Source organism: Cyprinus carpio, chromosome A22 (assembly GCF_018340385.1).
Source record: "Cyprinus carpio isolate SPL01 chromosome A22, ASM1834038v1, whole genome shotgun sequence".
In the NCBI taxonomy this organism is placed as follows: Eukaryota; Metazoa; Chordata; class Actinopteri; order Cypriniformes; family Cyprinidae; genus Cyprinus; species Cyprinus carpio.
The window spans coordinates 5,636,428-5,664,270 of NC_056593.1; the positions used below are offsets into that span (position 1 = coordinate 5,636,428).

Genomic DNA, 27,843 nt, shown 5'->3' on the forward strand with positions numbered 1-27,843 from the left:
AATCAACATATTTCTGTAAAGACCTGCTTAAATTAACAACAGCTAATCACACATGATGTACAATGTGTCAGTCTCATTTACATAAACTTCATTAACACCAAAGTTAAGGGAATCCTCGCAGCAGATGCTACACGCAGCAGTGGTAATCATAGCACAAGTGCTCTTTTTTTAATGAGATATGATAACCCAAAAATACTCTGCTGTGAACCGCATGGCCCCTGTTTCAAGAGATCTAAAAATATTTGTCGTCCCCTAACAGCTCCGCCGAGCATCTCTGCGCTCATCTCGCCTATAGCACTAACGATTGGGATGTTTACATGTTTTCTTGGAACAACTGTGAACTGGCAAGCATCCGGAGGCTTAAATTGGATCAGAGGAGCATGTTTTTTTGGGGTCTGACTCACAGTCCAGAGTGGAGTATGGCGCGGTGACAGAATCCAGAGCTTCGCTTTGCTTTCCCTTCCCAAACTTGGCTGATTTAAGAGGGAATTCCCCCAGACTCGCTGCAAGGTGACTCTCCAAAGCAGGTGTTCGGGTCCGGCTGGCTCCAGAATTACTGTTTAAATGAGCCGGCGCGCTCTTAAATGGAGTGAGGGAGCCATAAAACTAGCCGTGGTTTGGGTGATGACCAAATAGAGTAAACAAAGAACATTCTGATACGCAACAAATCGAGAGTCCGACGAGTCCCAGACGAGTCTCAGAATGCAGGAATTTAGGCTTTTAGGTTAACGCTCGAAACGAACTCAGTCCCCTCTTAAGCGGACTGACCCTAAACAGACAGTTCACCCAAAAAAGACAATTTTTAACTGGTTTTGACCATACAGTGAGAGTCAATGGGTGCCAACAAAACCATAGTATGAACAAAAAGAAACGATGCACCAAAATTTCGACAACCGAAAACGAACAAAACAACCAAACCAAACCATGAAGTGTCGAACAAATTGTTTTGGGTGGACAAAATCTTTGAGCAAAACAGGTGACATTTAATAAATGAACACTTTTTGACGTGTTTCTGTTTCTTGGCTGGATGGGGTTTATAACTTTCCTCGTAAACACAACATTTTAGGTGTTATCCGAAGAGAATAAAGCTACAAATTAAGAGTTTTACAAAAAAGATTTTACCGTATATAATATATATACACATATATATTTTTGACATCATCTGAAGTTTATAAATTTTATTAACCAAAATACTATTAAAATATTGCTCAAATACTGGCAAATAAATTTAATGATTAAATTTAATTTAATGATGAATTTTTTTTAATAAAATTAAAATGTTTCATATTTTTTGGCTACATACATTTGCAATAATTATATATATATATATATATATATATATATATATATAGATATATATATATATACAAATTTATATCATTAGAATGCAAGACATATTTCCTAGAAACTTTTTCTTCTTCTTTGCCAAAATTTGAGATGTTTATTATTTGAATATAACACTGAATTATATTAAATATATGTTATTAATTGATATTAACTTTTATTTCTGTATAATTATGTTGTTTACTATTATATATTTTATTGCAATTATCTTGCTGTGCTTTGACTGTTAGATTCATACTCGTAATAAAATCTATTTGAAATATGATAAATATATGACACAAAGTACATAAATGTTGAAAGTATTTTAATTTCTGGGTGAACTGTCCCTTTAAAACCCAGAGGTGGGCGGGGTCCAGTTACTATGTTCTTCGTGAACACAATTTTAAGTGAAATCAGAATAAAGCTCAAGAGTTTGACTTCTCAAAGTGGTTTGTAAGCAATCCGGTTTAAATGTGAACACAACAAAAGAACTCCCTAAATTCACGAGGTCGTCCGAATTTGATTCGCCCTGAGTTCTTGACGGCTACGAATACAGCTAGAAATCACAAGAGTTTGTCATGTTTTGGGAAGCAGAACTTTGGAAAGTTTGCGGTGACGGCTTAGCTCAGATCCTTAGACCCGAAACCTTCTGAGCTGAGGCAGTTCTCGGTGTGGGAGCTCCCACAGCTGGTTTGTACTCTCATGGAAGCCTCATGCTTTGATCAAAAGGCCCGTAATCAAAAACTACCCACCGACCATGGCCCAACATAGGGGGGGACGAGCGTTCGGGCGAAGCCTGAGCTCTGGGTTCTTCCATTCGTCATTATCTAGCTGTGGGGTTTTATGATAGAGGCACCAGGCGTCCAGATGTACAGCAAAGTGGAAACGACAACAACAACAATAACAACAGCTTGGGAAAAACAAGCTCGAGTGGAATCTCTGACAGCAACATGTTGCATTCATTTATCATTGCCTAATTACGAACGGACAAGCAATATAGTCACAGTAACGGCTGTGTCAACATGTTTCTGGCATCAAGTACAAACACGTTGCTTCATGTGGCACAACAACCGCCGGTAACCCAAGAGCCACGGCCTCTGCAAATACGGAAACGCCCTTGTAAATGATCTCAGGGTTAAACAATAGGTAAGTTATGACGGATCGCATGACCTCTATAAATGGCTTGATGCTTTTGCTTTTGTGTTGGAGCGTCGATCAAACTTTGGCCATGACATCAACACAATTGGTAACTGATTGAGTCATTCGTTTCAAAGAGGAGCGGCTGACTCAGTTAAACGGTTCCAGAGTGATCCAACATTGAAAGGGCAGTTTGTCAAGCAAACAAGACGCCCCTGCTAGACTTGGAGACCACATTTGGTTGGTCCACCAAAAACTGATGGGGTCAGATGCTTTCTAAACGAGCAAAGGCGGTTATGCGACACTTCCAAGGGTTGAAAACAATCCTCTCTATCACATGCAAGGAGGGAGAGCTTGTTTTGCTCACAAACAATTCATGCAATGCCTCGTCCTCTCCTCCATTCATTAAATTCTTCCCTTCGGGGAGCTTCAAGCTACTTATTTTGCTCTCTTGTCCACATGTGCTGATGCTCATTAACAATTACAAACGCCCCAATACACTCATTAAAAGACTTTTTTTTTTTATTTCAATTATTATTTTTGGAATGCCGTCGAGCCTATTTGGGCTTTATAATGGCTGATGCCAATGCCGATAATTACGACAAAATTGCTGAAATAAAATGCATTCTTATTTTAAACAATATTTAACATACAAAAAAAAAAAAAATGAAATAAAATGGATTATTATTTTTATATATAGTGACATTATATATATAATATAATATCAAATATATACCAAAAAACTATTAATATATATATATTATTAATTATATACATTTATACAAAGTATATTTTATGTAATATACATTTTTTTTTACAAATTTATATAAATAGAATGCAAAGGACAAATAAAATAAAATAAAACAAAAAGTTTTGAAAAAAAGAAATGACCCAGAAAAGTCCCAGAAAGGTCAGAAATGTCTGGGAAATGCTGCAAGCCAGATTCAAATCAATTGTGAGGAATTCTTTGGAAAGGACTTTAAATGGTAAAATATCCAGACTTGAGAGCAATGTACAAGTTTTGGTAGCTGAAATTAGTCGAATTAGCCAAAATATAATCAAATTTGTGAACAAGAGTTGTCCTATTTTGGCAGAAATTCTGAGTAGACCAGCTAATTACGTACTATACCTAATAACTATCTCACCGAGGAAGACTGGAATCCATGTCACTTCCACGGCTCCCCTGAGACTCTGATAGTTGCGGAAACGGGAGCCGCCACACAAAGACAGGAAATAATTCCAAGAACTTTCTGTAAACTTCAGAAGGCTGCAGGGATCATAGTCAGTGTGGATTTGGATTTTGGAATGGTTTCTCCTCATGTGAACACGCATGCCTTCAGACACACACTCGCTCTTCATCACTGTTGCCTGGCAACCCTGAAAACAGGAGCAGCCATGTGTCCTCGACCCTCCTCAGTTATTAATAAAACTAATACAACGTCTGAAAGCAGACACTCAACACTTCTGGAGAAACAGTTTTGTGTGCTCGAGGGGCTGAGAGAGGAAAATTAATTCGGAAACAGTCTTCATCGAATGCGATTCAACTTTCTCAGGTTCTTAGCTGTTAAAAACGTGTACAAATTCACGAAAAAAAAACAAAAAAAACTATGCAATATAGCAATAATACTGCATTAAAACTGTGATAAATCTATTTAGTTAATGTGCAAAACAGATAAAATACAAAATAAATTCAATGTTATTACTATTTTTAAATATTATTGACAAAAAGGGCTAGAATATATATTTAAATATAAATGTATATAATAAATTATTTGATGTTTTTAATATATTTCTTAAAAATCACAATAAAATAATTATTAAAATTTGGCAAAAATATAAATGTAAATATAAATATACAAACTATGTATAATTTTTTATAGATATATATTTTTTCCAATTACAATGTTTTAAATGATAAATCACTGTTATATAAATGTTTTATAACATTCATATAACAATGTTTCATTAGTATGCAAAAGACCAAAAATAGTGCTAAAAATATTTCAGCTTCTTAGATATTAAACCTTTCGTACCACCAAAAATAAAATATTTCAGCTTCTTAGATATTAAATTAAATAATAAAATAAATAAATAGATTTAATAATATTCTGCATTAAAACTGTGCCAAATTTATATGCAAAACAAACAAGTGAAGTTCTTTTTAAAGAAATTAATACTTATATTCCGCAAGGATGCATTAAATTGATCAAAAGTGACATTTATAATTTTAAGACAAATATCAAAGATAATACGGTAAGATAATATAGAATTATAATATTACAAAAAACATTTATTTCAAATAAACTCACAATATTACTTTTTTTGTGTGTTTTTTTAAGTATTTTTGATTAAATAAATGCAGCCTTGGGTGGCACGCATAACTAACTAAACTGGATTATCAAAAGGAATTAGCATATGGTTATTTAAAAAAAAAAAAAAAAAAAAAAGGTGTTGCTGTATTAGATTTTGATCATACCACCCAAGCCTACATGCCAGTTATGAGATGAGATTTGTAACTCTAACTGCCATTAGCCACATGCAAATACTTTCCCATGGTTATTTCCCATGTTAAATGCGTGTGTGTGTTGTATTGGTTTTTGTTTCTGAAACGGACCCCGCGGCTCTTCCTTTTCTTCCGCCGAAGGGCATGAAACAGCAGGAACACGCGAGCGCTAGACGAGAGAGAGGACGGTTTGTGAGAGCAGCGTGTAAATGTGGGGCGTAGAAACGCTGCCATTGATAACTGCGAGGATACAAGCTCCTCCATCTCCCTCAGGGCTTCCTGTTCAGCTAATGAATGGAAGTTGGCGTAGTTGGTAGTCGACTGCAGTTGCTCACACACACACACACACACACGCGTGCACAATCACGGAGGAAGTGCAGCTGCTAATGTGATTCTTCCGAAACAGCTAATCCAACACAGTCTGCGCTTCCTAATCCAAACACAAACCACCGGTTTGACTCGAATCAAAACATTAATTCATAAAAAAAGGTATACATAAAAATACAACGCATAAATATGCAATATAGAAATGCATCACATGCTAAATTAATATCATTTTGCTGGCACTTTCAAATTGCAATTGTTTAGCACCTTCCCTTAAAATTGTTTTTAGGACTTTTTTTGTCATCACATTATGAATCTATTTTTTTTCTTTCTATAATTTATTAATACTTATTGATAAATATTTATATATGGACACATATAGACATACATGGTTTGTTTTATTTTTTTTATTTTTTTTTTTTTTTTTTTATTATTGATAAATATTTATATATGGACACATAGATCTACATATATCTATATACATATAATATTCATATTTATATATAATATATCAATATATATCTAAATTATAATTATATATATATATATACACTCATACATACAAATACACCTATATATATATACATATATACACAATTATAAGATATATATATTTATAGATACACCCATATAAATATAACCACAATAAACATACAAATACACATGTTTATCTTACTTATATTTAAGTTTATATGCTATAATAATATAATATATACATATTTTATTCTTATAATATAAATATCATCTATATAATAAGAGAGCTATAAATATATATATATAATATGACTATCTATATATATAGTTTATAAATAGCAATATATATAAAACAAATATATATGCTATATGTATATACATGCAGAATAAATATATTATATATATATATATATTGTATTATAATATGCCTATATACATATATAAACTGATATATTATATATATATATAATTATATATATTATATGCATGTCTAAATTTTTACTATATTTGCATCATCACTTATATACATGATATATGATACTAGGTATAAAAAAAAATACCGAATACAAAGACCTGATATGTATATTTATGCCATAGATAAAAATGCTTTAAATATATGATAGATATATAAGTATATCATATGCGTATATATAGATATATATATATATATATATCTATATGCATATCACTATATATTATATATATATATATATATATGCATATAAATATATATATATATATATCTATTATATATATGCATAAACTATATATAATATAGATATGCATATAAGGATAATATATATATATGCATTAATCTATATAGATATATGGCATATAAATATAGGCATATCAATATAATTCTATATATATATGCATATAAATATAGGCATTAAATATATATATATAATATAAATAAAGATAGCATATAATATATATATATTATATATCTCTATATCATTTAATATATCTTAATATATATAGATATATATGCTATAAATATATATATATATATATATATAATGCAATAATAGGATCTATATATATATATATGCATATAAATAATATAATATATATATATATAGATGCATAAATAATATATATATATATATATTATGCATATAATATATATAGATATATATGCATATCATATATAATATAATATGCATATCATTATATCTATAGATATATATATATATATATAGATTCCAACTGCTATAAATATATATATAGATGCATATAAATATATATAGAGATATATATTATATATATATATGCTATATATATATGCATATTTAAATAGGAAATCTCTATAAAATATCTATATAATGGCTATATGCATCAAATGGTGTGAGATTTTGTTTTACTATAACACACACAAATATATATATATTTTGTATATATATATATATATATAGTGTGAAAGATTAGGTTATGCATATAAATATATATATATATATAATATATGGCATAAATAAATATATAGTATATATAATCTGCATCTACATATATATATTATATATATAGATAATATTCATATAAAATATATATAATATTCAATATATATGCATATAAATATAGATATCAATATATAATATAGATATCATTAAGATAGTATTATATATAGATTAATATATATAATATACAGATGCATATAAAATATATATATAATATACTGCATAAAATATAATATTATATATACTATGCATATAATATAATATATATATATATGCATATAAATATATATACATATATATAAATATCTTGCATATTGCATATAAATATATATATATAAGAGCATTATGCATCAAACTCTACTAAGATATAGGCATAGGATATAAAGTATATATATATATGCATAGCGGAGACATTATATATTATTATGCATATCATATAAATATATATATATATAATCTGCATAAAATATATACATGCATATAAATCTATATATAGCAATAAATATATCTATCTATGCAATATATAGATATTATAATATAGATATAGATCATAGATAGATATATAATACATAATATATATATATATAGTATTGACACACACTTACTATTATTTACATTGTATATTATTATTATACATATTTAATATTATTATTTAATAAATGTACAACTTTTTTTATACTTTCATTTGATGCGTGGCACGAGTTAACTTTCAACCTTTGCATGTGGAAATGCAGAATGCATTTATGCCTCATGCAGCAGTTTGTTGCTTCACTGTCTGTGAGAATCAATGGTTAGCTGCCAGACACTTCCTGCCAGGACACAACATACACTCTTTACCTGCAGCACAGCAATACACAACGCAAAATACAAAAATACAGTTAACACCTCAACCCTTTTCCCTTCACATACACAAACGTCACAAACATTGAGTGTCACACGTTTCAGTGTATGGCTGGGGTCGGACGACTCAGAAGCCATACAGTGATAAAGCATCCTGTACGAAAACCCCAGTGTTTCACGGTGCAATCCCGACTCTGAGTGAGCACATCATGGTTATATAATAGCTTATATCTATATAGATATATATATGATATATATATATGTTATAGATATCTATAATATTATCTATACTGTTAATTTAATAAATTCAAACACAAATGATTTAAATAAGGACTGAAAATTGAAATAGTCTATGTATTTTAATGTAAACAATATTAAAGAAAAAAAAATGTGGCAATGACAAAAAGGGCACCAGGTGGGACTTGATGTTACTTATTGTAAAAGGTATGCATATATAATAGGCAGTTGGGGGCGGAGCTAAAAAATTAGGTCCTGATGATGTCATCTAAAAGGAAAGTCATTTCAGAGATAAAGAAAAATTATAATTATGAATATTTTTTTCGAGACGACAAAACTGCACAATGAACAAAACGTTCGTCATAATCACACATTGGTGTGGATCTTAATATAGTTATTGTTATAGTTATATTTCTTGTGAATGGGCCTTAAGACCAGGGCATATTAAAAAAAGCAGTCGGTAATTATATTTTTTTCATACTTTCATATTGGTGTAAAGTGTTTAAACTGAATTGGAAAACGGAATTAGAACGCCAAGCAATTGTAAAAATTCTAAAAAATTAGCAGTATTTTCAGAAATGTTACCACATTGAAACTCATTGGACAAAGTTACTGGACAGAAATAGTCACATTTCAACATTCACTAATTTAACTTTTGTAAACTTGACACATTTGAGTAAAACAACATTGTACTGCATTGTAATTAAAAAAAAAACAAAAATCAAATACGTCATTGACAACAATGGCTGCTACCATGTGCTTTCAAAATTTTACATTTAATTGGAAAACAAACAATTGTAGCACATATCACTTGAAAAAATTATACAAATTCTCTGCCTCGTCCATTCGTTTGTTAAACATGTATGCTAATTTGACAATACCAGTAAGGTATAGCGGTACTTTCAGCTCCGTTTTGACTTGTTTAAGGTGTATTCTAATTTGGTTTTTCCTTAGGTTTGTTATATTTAATATGTGGATTTGATATTAGGGTTTTTGTATGAGGGCTATCTGATCTGGCTTTAGCTGTCTAGTTTAGATTTTAAAAAAATCTTATAAAGTGATCTAATCAAGTCCCTGTCTGTCAGAAGAGGAGCCTGGAGATTTTTTCTTCGAAATTCTGAGAAACTCTACAAAAAAAAAAAAGAAGAGGAGCCTGGAGATTTTTTCTTCCTCAAGTTGTGTTGATGTGAAGACGATCCCCAGCTATTCCACTGTGTGTTGCATGTTGGGTGCGGGTGGGGAGAAGATAAGTTGGGTGGAGATAGTTATTATTTGTCTTTCTTGGGTAATGTTCACGCCGAGGTGGGAAGTGAATGACCTACTCTTAGACGGTTAGGAAAAGCACACTTACCCTCCGGCACTTCCGAGGTGCTGATACTCAGAAAAGCGTTTGGCATCACACAACACTTCAGCGCAACAGTTATGAATTCAAATGGATCATTCAGAATCATTTTAAACCTGAATCTGATTTGAGTGTGGCCCTTCTGGTTTGAAGTTTACAAACAACTGTGACGGGTCTCTCAGTCACGTTCAGACTGAAGATCAGGAGATTCAATATCAAGCGTCTTCCACGATGAAAACAAGAACATCAGCTTCCTTAAACTCACTAAACCCTGTTATCTTTGCCGGGGTGAGTGTGTTGGAGATTTATGAGTGGACGTCAGCACCACATTTTTCCTTCTGTTTTTCCAGCTAGATTTTTTCCTCCTCCTTTTCTAAGAAACCAAAACACAGCTAACACTCAGGAACATACCAGTGATTGTTCTACCTCCAAAAAATATAAATTATGTAATAATAATAATAATAATATACATAATATAAATAAAAGTAATAATAATAATTTATACTGTTATATTTTTATAAAAATATAAATTATGTAATTATTATGATTATAATTTATATTATTTATTTATAATTTATAACTAAACGATAATAATTTATACTGTTATATTTTTATATATTACATAAAATGATTCGTATTAATTTTTTTTTTTTATATAATAATACAAAAAAATATAAAATATTTTATACATTGTAGTCAATATACTTAAAAGTTAAGCATTTAACATGGAAAACCATATTAAATCTAATAAAATAATAATAATAATAACTGTTATAGCATTGTTTATATATTATATAAAAAAAATGATTAAAAAATTGTTATTACCATTATCATTTTATATATATATATATAAGAATGATTAAAAAATTGTTATTACCATTATCATTTTATATATATATATATTATATATATAATCATTTTATATATATATATATAAAATATCTAACGGTTTATTTAAAAGTTAAGAATTATTTACTATATAAAATATAATATTAACACTACTACTAAAATAATAATAATAATCATAATCATAGTTATTAATATTATGCAATTATTTTATATATTACAGCTAATATACTTAAAAGTATTTAATATATAAAATACAATATTAACAACAAGTATAATAATAATAATATTTTATTGTTATCATTTCTTGAATATATGAATAATAATAATGTTTTACTTAAAATGTTTTGCATTATTTATACATACAATGTAAAATTACCACTACTACAACTACTAATAATAATATTAATAATTTGTTAAATTAATAGCAACATAATATTATTACATTAATATTAATGGCATTCTTAATCATCATCATTATAATCATTATTATTTTAAAATAAATTATAGTGTAACAAAATATACCACTAATATTAAAAACAAAAAAACACAACTAAATATTAAATATTTTGTTTACATTATTTATGCTTTAAATTACTTTTATTGTAATTTATGTTATTATTAATAGTAGTATATAAGTCCACAACTCCGGAACCAAATTAAGATTGATGACATATTTGTTTCTATTAATTATCGTCTAAGATTTTGTTTCAGTCCCAATAATCACAACATCAAAGCACATTTAAGCAGCAAATGTAAGTTCAGATGATCTTAACTAAAATCCACGGTTTGCTAGCAAACCAAAATAAGGTCATTCTTTTCAGGTGAATTCAAAGCGATTTATCCAGACAAAATCCCACCTCAAGTCCTCAACAATATGTCTTAATTAGTGGGGGGAGGAATGGATGTGTATGAATAAATGAAGGCACAAACCCACGGCTGCTGAACTTTGACCGGAAAACGGCCCGATTGCGCAAGAGTCGCTGTCGGCACAACAGAACAACGCTCACAATAACAGAACACGCTGTGCCAGAGGAGAAGATATGACTTATCTGAACAGCACATCTCCTGTTTGTACTGTCTTCTGTCAGATCCAGCGCCTCACGCTTCCACTGTTTGCACTCATGACGTTTTTATGGAGGAAAAAAGGACCGATTTTAATGCTGTTGCTACACAAGGACCAAGATATTTATCGAAACGTATTAAAATAAATGACAGCGTTCTTTTGTTCAAAGGAAATAAACGTTCCCTGGGCAACAAATGAAGCAAACACTAAACATTTGCTTTATACATGAAGCATGCGGAGTGTTTTCGTCTAGCTAAGAATGGAAAGCGCCGCTTACAGAAGCACCTGCACAGATTTTATCTTTGCACTCAAGCTCACGTCTGCATCCACCGGCTCAACTTAAAACACTTCCTGTCACTGAATGCCTGCTTACACACAAAACACTTCACTTTACTGCCTTCATGAATGAATCAAGGACTTGCGCTTTCATCACGTTAATTCATTTGCTGCACATTTTCACTGACAATTCAAATCAAACCATTTTATGCAATTAAGTGGCAACGAAAAACTGAATTTGCGATTGTATTTCCTTGGTTTGATCTATTAAGAATTGATTAAATGGTTGGTGGTGGGTGTTAGTTATGTGTCAGTGTGGTGAGACCTGAATAAGAGTGTGCAAAAAGAATTAAATAATTAAAAATAATAATTATTTCGTTATTTGTTAGCATTACCTAATAGACCGTGCTGACTTTGTTAGATAACAAAAACTAACAAATAAATAAATAAAAATAATTTTAGTAATATTATAAATGAACTGCACAGAATAAATAATATTTTAAAATAATATACTACTACTAATATAAACATTTAAATATAGTCCACTATTTTATTAATCCTTGTAATAATTAATAATAATAGATTAATAATTAATAAACAAAGAAATGAATATCAAATCACAAGTTAAAACAATATAAATATTATAAATAAATTATACAAATACATTACAAGAATTAAAAGAAAACCATAAATCTTTTTTAATATACTTTTACTAATATTACTAAAAAAACATTTTAATATTATTGCTCCCTGTAATAATCATCATTATTATTAAATAAAATAAGTAAATAAATAAATAAATAAATAAATAAATATCACAACGTAAAATGACAATAGAATTATGAATATTATGAATAAATTACACAATCACAGAAATGTTTTGAAAAACTACTACTGTTTGCTTAAAATAAAGAAAATATTTAAATAAATAAATTATATTCTGTAATGATATTATTTTAAAAATTTGCGTAATATTTTTGTGTCATTTATTATTAAATATTATAATATTTTCATAAATTACAAATAATAATAAAAACATTTAAATATGGTCCACAACATTATTATTACTGCAATACTAAAATAATACTAATTATTATTATTATTATTATTGTTGTTTTTGTTATTTCATGATCATGGTATCTTAAGTAATTGTTATTTGTAATTAAATCATGTCAGGGCTTTGTTATGGTGTAAGTTTTTATTTCATGTATGATTTTGATTTAATGTAGGTTTGAGATAACATATATGTGTTAAGAAGTTATTTATGTATTAAGTGCAAAACAAAGTCAAAAACCTTCCATCTGGAACACAAACCGTTTCCCATTATTATCTGTGGAGAAACAGAATTCCTCGGAGGAGTGAGAAAACATGTACGTCAGGCTAAACAAGCAATCAGGCACAGGTTGTGTTGATTTGGCACGGCGGAGAGCGCCTGTTTCTTTCGGGATCTGGAGTTTTGCTGTAGGGTTATACACTCGCTCACCCCAGCGCCTGCCCAAATGCAGCAGCATTGCATCATACTCCAGAAATGGGGTATCGCTTTGACATTACAGCCGACTAAACTTTCACTTCTCACATGACAAAAAGTGTGTGCATGCTTACCAACGTAGACCTTTATTTGGGCGGACGCTGCTGGTCTTATTGCAGAACCTGACCTCATTCACACCAATGCAGTTGTGATTTCACTCATAAGGGACGAACACATCACATACTTGCAACACCAAATGGTCACTAGCTAATCTGTATGTCAGTCTTAAAGCAACAGATCACCCAAAAATGACATCTGAGATGTAGAGGAGATTGTTTCTTCATTGGAAAAGATTTGGAGAATTGCATTACGTCACTTGCTCACCAATGGATCCTCTGCAGTGAATGGATGCAGTCAGAATGAGAGTCCAAACAGCTGATAAAAACATCACAATATTCCACAGGCAATCCACACCACTCCAGTCCATCAGTTAATGACTGGTTCTCAGACAATATATAACTGAAAAATGGTTATTTTTAATCAATGGGACCCGTTTTCTTCCATACTGTGAAAACCAATGGCTACCATCAACTGAATGTTCTTCAAAATATCTTCTTTTGTGTTCAACAGCATTTTTGTGACTCAGGTTTATAATAAGAGATGCTACAAAAATATCTAGTCTCAAGACAATGAAGTATTGCTAGAAATTAGTCTTTAGAGAGCTTAATGGCCCCAAAAAAAACAATCACAGTGTCGCTTAAATGTATAATCACCAACAAATTCAGCACAAATATATCATGGATATTCGAAATACGAAATAAGTAAATGTACTAGGGATGCACCGATATGAAAATTTTGTCCGATACCGATAACCGATAATTTTTTTTATTATTATTTGAAAGCTGATAACCGATATGTTGGCCGATAAATCTATATCCAAATTTTAACAAAAAAAGGTCTCATCATTAAAAGCCACATCCCAAACACTTCAACATAAGCAGCGTAGTTTGAACAGTGTTTTTAAAAATAGTTTTACTCTCCCATTACCAAATTTCATCATAAAAAGTCTTACAAATAAATTAAATAATGCATAAATAATGCAAACAAGTGATCTCAAGTCAAGTGTTTCTGAAGGAAATAATGCATTATTTATCACCTTTAAGATATCAGCCAAATTTTCGATACCGATAACAGAAAAATTTAGCATTTATCAGCCGAAACCGATATGGTGGCCGATATATCGTGCATCGCTAAAATGCACAACATACGCAACGTATTTCAACATCAGTTCACAAGTGACAAATTTAAACCATTTTGTTAACTGGAAAGCCTTTTTTTTTTAAAGAGCCTGACATAGACTTTTGTTTCTTTTTAATCAAAAATGTTCTTGATTCCCAAACAAGCTTGAAAAAAAAAAAATTTAAATACACCAATGCCTAATTTTCCAAGTAAATAAAAACAGACAATAATTGTTATGTTAAAAACCATCAACAGCAACATTGAAAGAAGAATAACCGTAACTTACTTCTTTGGCAATGGTTCTGGTTCCAGCAACGCTCGCCGAAATTGCCGTTGATGGTAGTCTGTCTGCAGGTTATCGTCCCCGTGATGGTACCACCGGGCAAATGTGTCAGAATTTCTGCTCGTTCTTGTTCGTCCTTGTTTGCCACAATGTAGTTGTCCTCCACCGAGTCTGAGATCTTGGACCAGTCGAGAGTGAACAAATAGCAGAGGTTGGGGTTCTTCTCGATGCGCACCGCTCCTCGCGTGATGTTGGTCAGGCTGTGGAGCCCGATTTCCTTCAGCTGGATCATTTCGAACATGACCAGGGCGTAGTTGAAGAAGAGGTTGTTGCCGCGGATGACGGTGAGGTTCGGGAAGAGGTCGCCCAGACTCTCCAGGCCGTAGACGCGGAAGAGGAGCAGGTAGTCGGTGATCACCGTCAGCTTCGGGAAGCTCAAGCCCTTGAAGTCCTCCAGTCTGGTTTTGAACATAAGCAGGATCTTCAGGTGGCCCTCGATCATACCGTGCAGGATGTCTCTGAGCGAAGCTGGCGCAGGTGGCGACTGCATTGTTGCGGATATCTGTGCTGGGGCAAACTACAATGACAGACAGAGGAAAGTTATTAGCAAAGTAATTGTTACATTCTTATTGGATTACATCTGAAAATAAACATTTTTGGGTACACTATCACTTTAAAATAGTTTTTAAAATTAAATTGTTAATTTTGTATGCTTTCATTTAATTGTCACTGTAAATTTGAATTAAACTATAAATCACAGAGTTAAACAGAGTTTCTGAAAACAAAATTTCTTAGGACTCTATTATTATAAACATTGTAGAAAATTATTAAAATAGTAAATTTTTTATTCAAATGATTAGACATGCTTATTATTAAAATTGTATTAAACTATTAAAACTCAAATGAAAAACACAAATTAAAATTGAATTTCTAAATATATAAACGTTCAATAATTTGTTCGTAAATTTTTTGTTCTTTTCGTTTTTTTGAAATTTCTTTTTTTTTGATAAAATTTAACCGTCAAAAAATAAAATAAATAAATATATAAAAATAAATTAGCAATTAAAAAATTTTAAATAGCAAATTTGAATTTTAGAAAAAATAAAACTGACTTCATAGGGCCCTTAAAATGTAGCAAAAATTAACTTTGGACAAAAACTATGGTAGGGGAGTCAATAGTACCACTAAACGATAAAAATTAATGAATAAATAAATAAATGAGAGAGAAAAAAATATGGAATATCCAAAATGTCTAACTGCCACTGTCTGTTATGCTGTTATGATATTAATAAAAAAAAATTAGTAAAACCTAAACATTTATAATAATAAATGACTACATTAATAAAAAATACACTAGTACAAAAATGACAAATGTCTAACTGCCACTTTTTGTTATAAATGACTACATTAATAAAAAATACACTTTTTTTAAACTTTAGCAATATTTGCAAACTACATCATTTCATTTTTGATATTCATTATAAAAAAGCCTTTGTGATGCTGAGACAAATGTATATTCAGCTGCACTTGATATGAACAAAAAATACAAGTGAATTGCAAAACCCACTATTATTTGTACGACAGCTGACCTCCCGCCACAATTTCATGACTGAGACAGCCCTAGCATAAACGAAGAGCGCGTAAGTGCACGTGAAGGCCGTCCTAACAGGAGCATGAAAGATTATCAACACTGAATAATGCTGCTTTTCTAAGTTCATTCATAATCCAAACCCGCACATGCTGAGACGAGGCCGAGAGAATTCATTAGCAAAGCGCTTCGCAACAAGAGAGCATCTGCTAATGGATAACATCAAGAAATCCTTTCAGAGCTGCTCCATTGATTCACCATCAAAAGAAATCTCTCAGGCCTTTTTCACGCTGGAAATCATTACGAAATATTCACCGCTGCCTATTCATCTGAAACGCAGAAGAGAACAGAAACGCCCATTTTAAGACATTACAAGACTAAATCATTAAAAAGAACGGAGGAACGTGCAATTTAGAGATGATGACCAAATCTCAAGTCAAAGGACATTGCTGAAAAACAAAGAGCTTTTCTGTCAATTGTGTTTCTCGAGGAGACAAAGACAGCGTGTGATTTGTGGTGTGAGCAGGTGTCAAAGTCTTTGAGACTCGGCTGATCTCAACGGACTGGGTTTTTCCTCTTTGTTTCTGCAGACGGCAGTTATCAGAGCTAATGCTTTTCACGTCTCAGCCTGAACTGGCGGTTTTACCTCATCTTATGATATGACGGCCTTTATATATAAAACCCAAATAAAACCACCAAGTTTCTGTTGAGGACGCACTTATGACAAATTCACTGAACAAAACTCAAGCTCATTGAGATTCAGGTGTTTCCTTCAAATACAGAATGCAAACGTTTTGGATGAATTTGCCAGGACATATTACACTACGAAAACAAAACAAAAAAACAGAAGAAATTTTGCATAATATCTATATATACACAGTGGTGTGAAAAAGTGTTGGCCCCCTTCCTGATTTTACACTGTTTGTCACACATGAATGTTTCAGATCATCAAACAAATTTAAATATTAGTCAAAGATAACACAAGTTTTTAGTTTGACAGAAATTAAGAACATTTTTAGGATTGTTTAGATCTGAATTTTGTGAACTGTTCTTGTTCTCATTACTGTAATGATAATTTTTAGGATTGTTTTTTTGTGATGAATGTCAATTTATTATTATTAATTTTTTTTTGTTTATTTTTTTTTATTATTATTAATCTTATTTCTTTATTTATTGGGATATGGTCTTTTTATGTTATTTGTGGGTTCCTGGTTTTCTCCTAAAAAAACTGACTCACATAGACACTAGATAAACTGACTGTGTTTCAGACTGACACACAGATCATTGATCTGGTAAAGGTCAGAAAAGCAACATTTGTACATCGGGACAAACTGAAGACCCCTCACCCTACAAGATCCTGACACGAGTTTCTTAGTCAAACTCTAATATTACCACACACACACAAGAAACGGTTACATCAGGTCCCTAAAGATAATTGAGCAAACACCATAAAACGGCAACATCTCTCCATAGCAACACATCCCAGCATGCAGCAACATAGAGCGTCTGCCAGACAAAAAGGCACTTCAGCCTGTTTACCTCTGAGGAAAAGTCTGGAGGGGAAAATAAAAATAACTGGAAAACACAAATAATATCTTGTAACAGTCTGGTGCCAAACGCTAATGGTTTGTGCATGCCAAAAGTGAAGCGATATTCACATCGTGTTATCACTCTAGATTACTCAGTGGATGTTTTTTGTGTCACTCGCGTAAATATTGCGTAATACTCTCCTCCATTTTCTGATACAACCGGAAGTGTGACTAAGCTCTTCGCTGAATCGTAACGGTGTGTGCACTCCAAAAGCTAACTAGATTAATCACGCAAGTAGATAACATACAAAGTTAATGCAAAGATGCCAATTCACGCCAAGCGACACGATTGCTGCGGATGTGCGCTATACATCTCAAACGCATCTTTCGCGAAGTTGAAAATTTTCAACTCCAGCAGAAAATTTGCATGACTCGTTGTCGCACCAATCAGTGGAGAGCTTATTGACACACGTCTGGTTGAATTAGAAAATGGAGGAGAGTAATACACAATGTTTTTATTCACGTGAGTGACATGAAAACATCCCGCGAGTAATCTAGAGCGATAACACGAAGCGAATATTCCAGAAAACAGTCCCAAACAAATTTGCTGAAATATTCCACATTTTCCACAAACAGGGTCAGTTTATTAGGGTAAATTATACTTTTTAATAAAATCAGGATAATTAAGGATTTTAATTAATTTTTTAGTTTCTATTATTTGTACTTTGGGAACTTTTAGAAAATATTCAGTTTTTTTCTTTTTGCAACCCTAAAATATTCAGTAAATTTCAAAACATTCCAGAAATTTTGGAAATTTTCCAGGCTTTTTTGGAATCTTCCAGGGATTTTTGGAACGTTTCCGGAAATTTTCCACCCCTTTGCAACCCTAGTTGTACTACCTTTAATTTATACTAATTTAAAAAAAATTTAAAAAAAAAATATTTTGCATTTATTTTTTTATTATTTTTAATTTGTGTGAGAATCACATAAATCACAACCCTGTTCCCCAATTTGGAAAATGTTAAAAAATATATATTTATAAAACACATTATTTTCTAGCAAAAAACATTAAATTATACAGTTTAATTTGAATAAAAAAAAGTTTAAATATAAAAGTTAGTATGAAGTAATATTTTCCACAAATAACAGTAAATAATGAATGAAGACAAGGAGTCAGAAATGCATTCAATCGAGGAAACATAGTTTTGGATAAGCTTTTTGTTGTGAAGTAATGAATTAGATAGTTTGGTGTTTCTTAAGAAGTCTTCTTTAAAAAATATTTTGTTGTTTATTCAGAAGTTTTTGTGATTTTTGGAGCCTGAGACGAATTTAACTATTTTTTTTTAAGAAAGTTTTACTTAGAAAACTAAATAGAAGTTGAGACATCAATCAAAAACATTTTCAAAACAAATATCAAGGAAGTAATTTTCTTTCACTATTTACAGTATATCTGCAGGATTTTCAGGATCAAATTTAGGGCTTTTTATGACATGCATTACATGCATTTATGTTTGCTGCAAAAAAAACAAGGGTTGATTTCCCCCTCAGGACAGACATGGTCGAAAGTGGACAAGAGAGACCGATTAAAACAGCAAGTGTGAACGGGAATGTGTCTCACCAGTCTATACTTGTGATCCGATCGACCAAAACACATCTTAATACCAGGTGTAAACAGGACCTAACAGAGATCAGAAATTTACATCATCACTTTAAGTTTCCGGATTCTGATTGGTTAAAGCATACAGACAAACTTGGAACATCTCCAAACATGGACATCTAGTCAATAGCATATCTTCACTGATTATCAGTACGACAGCAGGGGGTCCAACTTTAGGAACAACGTGACCCTCATAGGTCACAGAACAGCATTTGCGATGTGTCTGGTGTCTTACTACGCTCATTCCAACACCCTGCGATGCCAGTTGTTCACCTTACACTGAACTCACACATCTTCAAGGCTGAAGCGCTAGGATACATTTTCTCAGAGTCTGAGGTTCAAACAATGGATGAGAAGTGAGTGCTTAAAGTGTGAACTGGTCAGGCAGAGAAGGGCCTGTGTGACCTGGACTGTCACGGTCAGCAGGAGGGTTAAAAATTAAAAACATCACATTCAAAGCCTCTCTAATGCTAAACCTACTTCATTATCGTAAAACTACAGAAGTTCATCAAATCATTTTTATTTCTTAAAAGGACAAATGTTGATTAGTAACTGATCAGAATCATTCAAAAGTATATGAAGAAGCAGCTCCAGAATTGACTCCTTCGCTTTGTCTTCTAATAACTCTGGTAACAGGGTTGAATTGTTAAGCTTTACGAATACAAATACGAATATTTAGCTTTACAATTTTTTACTAATATTTTATGGGAAGTCGTGGCCTAGTGGTTAGAGAGTTTGACTCCTAACTCTGTGTTATTGGTTCGAGTCTCAGGCCGGCAATACCACGACCTGAGGTGCCTTGAGCAAGGCACTGAACCCCAACTGCTCCCCGGGCGCCGCAGCATAATGATACCCCACTGCTCCGGGTGTGGTGTTGTCACGGTGTGTGTGCACTTTGGATGGGTTAAATGCAGAGCACCAATTCTGAGTATGGGTCCACCATACTTGGCTGTATGTCACGTCACTTTCACTTCACTTTTAATATTTAAAATAGGTTTTATTACTACAACAAACTGAATAGTTTTTACACACACACACACACACACACACACACATACACATACAATAAAAATTAACAAAATTTTTGGCAGAATTGTGGAAATTCCCCAGGCAAAATGCATGCAAAATGTGGATATTAACATAATTGTAATATTTTAAAAGTATTTTTTAACTACAACAACCAGAATAGTTTTTCTTTTTTAAACACAAATGCATACAAGAAAAAAAGCAACAAATTTGTAGCCTAATCATTAAAGTACATCTCAAAATTTTTACAGCCTTGGCCAATTGCATGCAAAACTGTGAGATCTTAAAATCATAATACTTAAACTTTTTTTTATTTTATTTACAAACTAGGAACTAGGTTTTTTTTTTAACAAAAATTAAAAGTAAAAAAAAAAAAAAAAAAGCCTAATCATGGAAAGCGCTGTTTTTACAGTCGCAAAATGCATGCACAATGTGGGACATTAAAATAAAATGTAATATTTAAACTAGGTTTTTTACTACAACAAATGGAAGTGTTTTTTTTTTTTGTTTTTTTTTTACAAAACTCAATAAAAAGTAACAAATTTGTAGGAAAGAAATGCAATAAAAAGAAAAAAAATTGTGGCCAAATTCTGAAAAACAAACAAACAAAAAAAAAAACATTTACAGCTCCCATAAATTCCTGTTATGCCACAACGCAACAGCTCAATCTCTATTGCAGCACAGTGCTCAGATCTGAATGAGGACAAGGTTACATTTTATTGTATTGGTCAACATTCCCAAGGTCAGCTGTAAACAGACACAGAGCTTGTTTGTGTGATCGTATGAGACCTCGTCTGTTCACACACCTCCTCTTCTCCCGTACCGCGTTTGGGACGCGTCCTGCCTCAGCCTAACTGAAAGCGGACACCCAGCCGTCATTTAGGAGCCTGATTTATAGGTGTCACTGCGGTGACGTCAGGTTTTAGGTTGCTGGCTGTTTACGCTGTGCTCTGGGAAGGAACAAGGGGGCTTTGGAGATGGTGAAAAGAAGCTGCAGTTGCTCTAGCAACATGCAACAAAATAATGACAGCAACCCTGAACAACAAAACCAATCAATCTGCAGTACAAACAGGTCGACAACTTCAAAACTTTGACAACAGCTGCAGAGTCGTAGAAAGCAAGCGGGAAATAGTGCATGAAGATCCAGAAAGATCTAGAGATAAACAACAGGCAGCGTGTCTGAAACTCAACGCTGGCGCTTATCATGCAAACCCATCAACCCCAGCACAGATGAGTGTCAATGTAACAGCTCTGCATTCAAACACATGCTGACTGACTTGCACAACATCTAAACAGCACCTGACCGCATCTGTGAGGGTCAACCGATGCACCCAAACTGCAAAAAATAGATCAGGGCACATTTTTTTAAACAATAAAGTTCAAATGCCTTATTACTCTTATAAAACTGTTACTGAATAAAGAAAATATTACGGACATACTGTCATTAAAAAGTCAATTGTCCTTGTGCTAAGAAACAATTTTTAAAAAATAAATTAATGAATTCAAATAACATAAAAAAATGGGTAAAAACTGAAACTCCATTAAAAATACAATTTCATCACTCCAAAACTAACTAATATAAAAATAACCACAAATTATTTCCGTTTTAGATAGATATACATGGTATTTAGTAAAACACATTAAACATGAAAATGCCACTAGATAACTTTAGAACATTTTTAGAATTTAAGAACATTTTAACTGAAATAATGCATTAACTTTGGCAGGCTTAAAATAATAAAACAAACTAAAATAAAAATGGAACATGCTGAAATGATAAAACTCACTGACACTGAAAGACTAAAGTAAAAACATCAATTAATGAACAGGTCAACACTAAAATTTGCACGAAACTTTAAAAAATGGGATGAGAATATTTCTTCTTGTTAAAAAAATAAACAAAATATGGGACAGTAAAATAATTGTATGCCTTAAAATTGTTTTTTAACCACAACAAGCTGAATCTTTTTTTTTTTTTTAATAAAAGCTTAACGCACTGAAACGAGAAAACTGCAGAAAATCTGAACAACTAACCCAAAGAAAACGCTAAAGAGAAAACTCTAGAAAAATAAACGAAATATAAGAATGATAGATTGAAAACTAAGGGAAAAAATAAGCTAAACTGAAAAAAAGAAAAGAAATTAAAACTGAACTCAATATAAATAAAAAATATATAGACATAAAAAAGTGACAAAAACACAACAAAATTAATAAATTCTAACTAAAATTTAAATGGAAAACAAAAACTAATTCAAACTTGTAATAGTATCTCAATGATACTAAAACAATGCTGGCCAATCAGCATCCAGGAGTGTTTTATATCTGCATATCTAAAGGTTGATTGATTCTGTGAAGCTTCTTTGGTTAAACGCAAAAGGTCAACTTTCCAAAAACTTCTCAATAGATCTGGGCCAACAGCTCTGAGACACTAGAGCAGGGCTGTTTGTGGCTTTACATAAGGGCCGAGGGGCCCGCCGAAGGGGCAATGCAGGTTAAAACCATTTTTCCCCCCCATCGGCACACATGGGGCCGAATAAAAGAGGGACACTTAAGCTGTAACATGAGCCTCGCTATCCATGACGCAAGGCGAGCGGGACGGTTAGCGATCACACGCATGAATGGATGTGCCAATAGCCTCTTCTGTGAACACAAACACACAGCCAGACAATGCCGCTGGAAATGTGACTTCCATAACAGGCCTGGAAATGAGGCTTGAGGGAGGAATCTTCAGCCTTCAACACCCTCTCCACCGTTTGATTTCACACTCCGAGTGAGCGGCCAAACCTCTGCGCTTTGGCCTTATTCGACAAGAAAATGTAGTAGCCGTGTGACGATCACAATAAACAAGCCCGCAGGAATGACTATCAAGGCCTACAACATCCCACCGTTTACATTATGAGACACTTCCGTATTTTTAGCCTCACATTCCCAATGGAGAATTTAATACGCTGCTAGCAATATTAACCAGCGCTTGGAAACTGGAGCATGATGGTTCTTACGCCACATGTCAGGAAGATCACGGCTGCAGCATTGGCTTCGTATTTCCACAAAGTTAAAGTAATGGTTATAAAATTATGAAGTTCAAGTTTGTCTACCATGGCAGACTCTACTGTTAAAATGAACCTTACCCAAAAAAAAAAAAAAAAAAAAAAAAAAAGTAAAACAACAACTGTTGTCGAAAAAGTGTCAAATTCAAAAATCATTCTCACTACTGTAATGCAGTAATTAAAGGGATACTCCATCCCAAAATGAACATTTTGTCATTAATCACTTACCCCCATATCGTTCCAAACCCGTAAAAACTTTGTTTGTCCAGGAACACAATTTAAGATATTTTGGATGAAATCCAGACCGTTGACACCGTTTTTAATCCAAAATTTCATAAATTGTGCTCCGAGGACAAACAGAGCTTTTACGGGTTTGGAATGACATGGGGGTAAGTGATTGATGACAAAATTTTCATTTTGGGATGGAGTATCCCTTTAAATTCATCCTGTCTGGACAGATACATTTTTGTAATTAAAATCTGAATAAATATTTCAACAATATGTTGAGTATAACAATAATAAGTTTTATGTAACTGCCTTGATGTATACTTATCGTAGTTGACCATTTAAAAAAATAAACTATGCATTTTTTATTTATACTGTAAGTTCAAGTCTAACTTGCTTAAAAAATCGAAAATGTGCTTAATCTGTCAGGAAAATATAATGCAGTGGGTCTAAAACAGGCTTCATTTTCTTGCAAAATCTAATTTATTAGTTTTGAAATGCAAAAAAAAAAAAAATAATAATAATAATAATAAAACGTGCTAAATTGACAAAAATATCACAAATGAAAAAAGTAATTGTAAAAATGCTAAAAATAATTTGTTAGTATTTAAAAGCAAAAAAAATCTGAATAAATGTATTACAAAAAACACTATAACAAATATGGTTGGTCAATTGCAGGATTATTAAAGATATCTAATACTTAAAAAAAAAAAAGTAAAAAAAAAAGTTTCTTGAAATAAAAAACAAAACATTAACTGAAATAATCTAAAAATAAAAATAAAAATCTAAAATATATTATATCAGCTAGTTGCCAAGGAAACATTTGTCATTTGATGTACTAAATTTTATATATATTAAAAACAAATACTGCCATGATGTATACTAATTTTAGTTGACAAGCAAAAAAAATCTGCATCATTTGGAAGAAATAACTTATTAGTTTAAGATTTATCTAAGGTTTAAAGTCTAACCTTACAGTAACGAAAATTGTGAATTCAGAAAATAAGAAAATGTGCAAAACTGTCACAAAAATGCATTTATTTAATTTTTAAGGTATAACCTTACAGTTTTTTTTTTTGTTATATAATTTAGTAGTTTTTAGATTCTTTGGATTTTGGAGTAAAACATGAGCCAGACTGACAGGTTTCATTTGATTCACATACTGAGCTAAAATGAAGCAACAGCTGAGGTTCTGCTTCCCACAATGCAATGAGTCTATTTCCAAACATTACCTTTAGTTTACATAAGTTATTACAGAGAATGGTCTGTTAGTTTGTGCAAAACTCTGACTGACTAAAATGTGGTCAAGTGGCCCTTTAATAGAATCACTGAAAGATAAAACACAACAAACCAGAAACCACTTAGCACTTCCAAACAACACAACTGAAAGCTCCAGAAAATGGCAGAAATGTATTCATAGAGCTTAAAATACTCAAGCTTGAGCTCAAGAACGTCCTAATTTTCTGCATCCTGTAAACGTGTCGTCAGTGGGAGCAATGGAACGAACGGCTTTTTATTTAGGCTAGCTTTTGGGCAGCAGAAAATGCTTTTAGCCTAAACACAGAAAAAAAAAAAAAAATCAGTCTAGGCCTAAAAAGCCAAAGGATTTATCCGTCAGAGGAGTCGCTAGGCCTGCGCGTGACAAACAAGAACATGAATTCTGTCCAAAATACATTGCTTTTTGAGCAACAAATGTATGGCGAAACAGCAAGCGCATCAAATATCACTAGCTGTGGGGCAATTACGCTCTCTCTGAAAGGCTTCTGCCTCCATTAACACTGAAGAGACGCTAGAACACATTTCCTAGTGCTTCTAAAAGCAGCGGCGAGGCCCTCGGGTCATCGAGGACGACAGCAGAGGTATGCTCCTCATACCACACCGCTCCAAAACCAGATGGGATCTGGCATCCTGACTATTTGGCTATTTCTTTCAAATCCGCAGCCTAACCAGAGCAGGCGGCCACGTTTCTAACACGCCTCAGAAGACCATTGCTTGCGTTGATAACCACCACCAAGTACTCCACAGTAACAGTAACAGCTAGTTAGCGAGGTCTAGGTTCCAATTTTTTACTTCTTTGAGAAAATCTGACAATCCAATAGTTTGGCCAGAAACACATGTAAACAAAATTCAAACACTCAATATCGCCAACTGTCTAAGAATGTGAAACAAACCAGCATTACATTATGAACTGCACACATTTTAGAAAGTAAAAATGCCTTATCTCAAAACAAACATATGAGTATTTTTACATTACACGCCGCCTACGAGCTGAACTCACTCCAAAAATTTGCCTGAAAGCTGACAGCTCCAAAGATTTAAGCCAATCTGTGTAATTAAGATTTAAAAAAATACAAAAAATAAAAATAAAAAAATAACCTTGTTCAGGTAACATAGTACCCTATGCTTTAAGTGATGCAGAAAATGTGGATGGAATCGCAAAATCCATTCATAAAAATGGAATTTACTTTATAACGTAAACTGTATTGTACAAGTACCACTGTATTAGATAATAAATTTCAAATTCAGAACTAATTAAAGCGAATTAAAGCTGCCAGAGAATAAATAATAAATAATTGTTGAACTGTGTAAGTTTCATGGTTTTGATTAATAACACACGCTTTTTGATTACTAAAATTTTATTTAAGTTTTAAAATGAAATACAGAAAAATTAAGACAACCCAGAATTTCTTTAAAAAAAAAAAAGTTTTGTCAAAATGTTTATATTAAACTATTCAAATTTAACTGATAAGACATTCTTTTTGATTATTACAATTTAATCATACCATTAAATTATAACAACCCAGAATTTGAGAAAAATAAAACCGAAACCAATTTCATAGCACCCTTAAAAAATTAAATTTTTGTGGAAGTTTTAAATAAATGGTTGTTAAATCACAAAGGGTCCTGGTTTCAATTATTTAGACATGCTTTTGATTACTAAAAAATGTAACCATTAAAATGGCATTCAGAAAAATTAGAACAGAAAAAAAATGGAATCTGGAAAATAATACATTTCATAGAGCCCTGGGAACTGCATGAAATCATATAACCTGGGGAATTAGTTGTTAGCACACTAAACATTGCATTTTTTATTGAAAACTTTGGTAGCAAATCCATCGCTTTCAACTAATTTTCAAAACAATGAGCCTACTGTCAGACTTAAGAAATATTTCAACTGTTCCTCAAGAATTCCAAGTTTGTTCATTGCATCCCATCTAACCATGTGTACAGCATTAATTAAACATGTCACGCTAAACAGCTTTGTGCCATTTTGTCACACTGTGTTTGAACACACAAATGTGTTTTGCGTTGATGCTCCATAAGAAACACATTTCTTCTAGCCGTTGTACTTTTTGCAGTAATGCACAATACCCTCTTACGAGGACAAATGCAACCAAACATGTGTGAGGACTTGTGCTATATGGTGCAGTGGGGCAAGGGAGTGAGTATAAAGGATTATTACGATGTTTTGCTACGTCGAACGCTAATCTCCTGATCCCCATTCTGTGTGAAACGTACAATCCTATCAGCATTTGCTGCAAACGTGATCGCAACGCAGCGTTTTCCACAGCGTCTTGAAAGCAGGGATGCAGCTGAGGAAGAAAAGCTGCAAAGAGACAAAAGCCAATATTGATGAGTTCCTCACTGAGAGCGCTGACGGGCGCAGTGTGTCTGGGTGAGAGTGTGCGAGATGAATATGGCCACTGCAGCGCCGCCCCTCCCCTGGAATCAGTCCACACAGTCACCGCAGGGAGAGGAGCGGCCCAGCGGCTGCAGGGAAACACAGGTCACTTTAATGGACTGTTTGTCTGTTCTGGAGACCACCGGCTCAGACTGACTGCTGCAGGGTAAGACCACGTCTACCCATAAACCCACACGCTCTGTCAGACTCTATGGCTCATCGGGAAGCAGCTTTGGGAAGCGTGTGTTTATCAGGGGTAAGTGAGGACTCTAGTGAA

At 32.5% G+C, this 27,843-nt stretch overlaps 1 pseudogene; it reads right to left on the reverse strand.

Moving 5' to 3' along the window:
• LOC109046906 overlaps nucleotides 1-27,843 on the reverse strand; it is a 65,320-nt pseudogene that overhangs the window by 26,533 nt on the left and 10,944 nt on the right.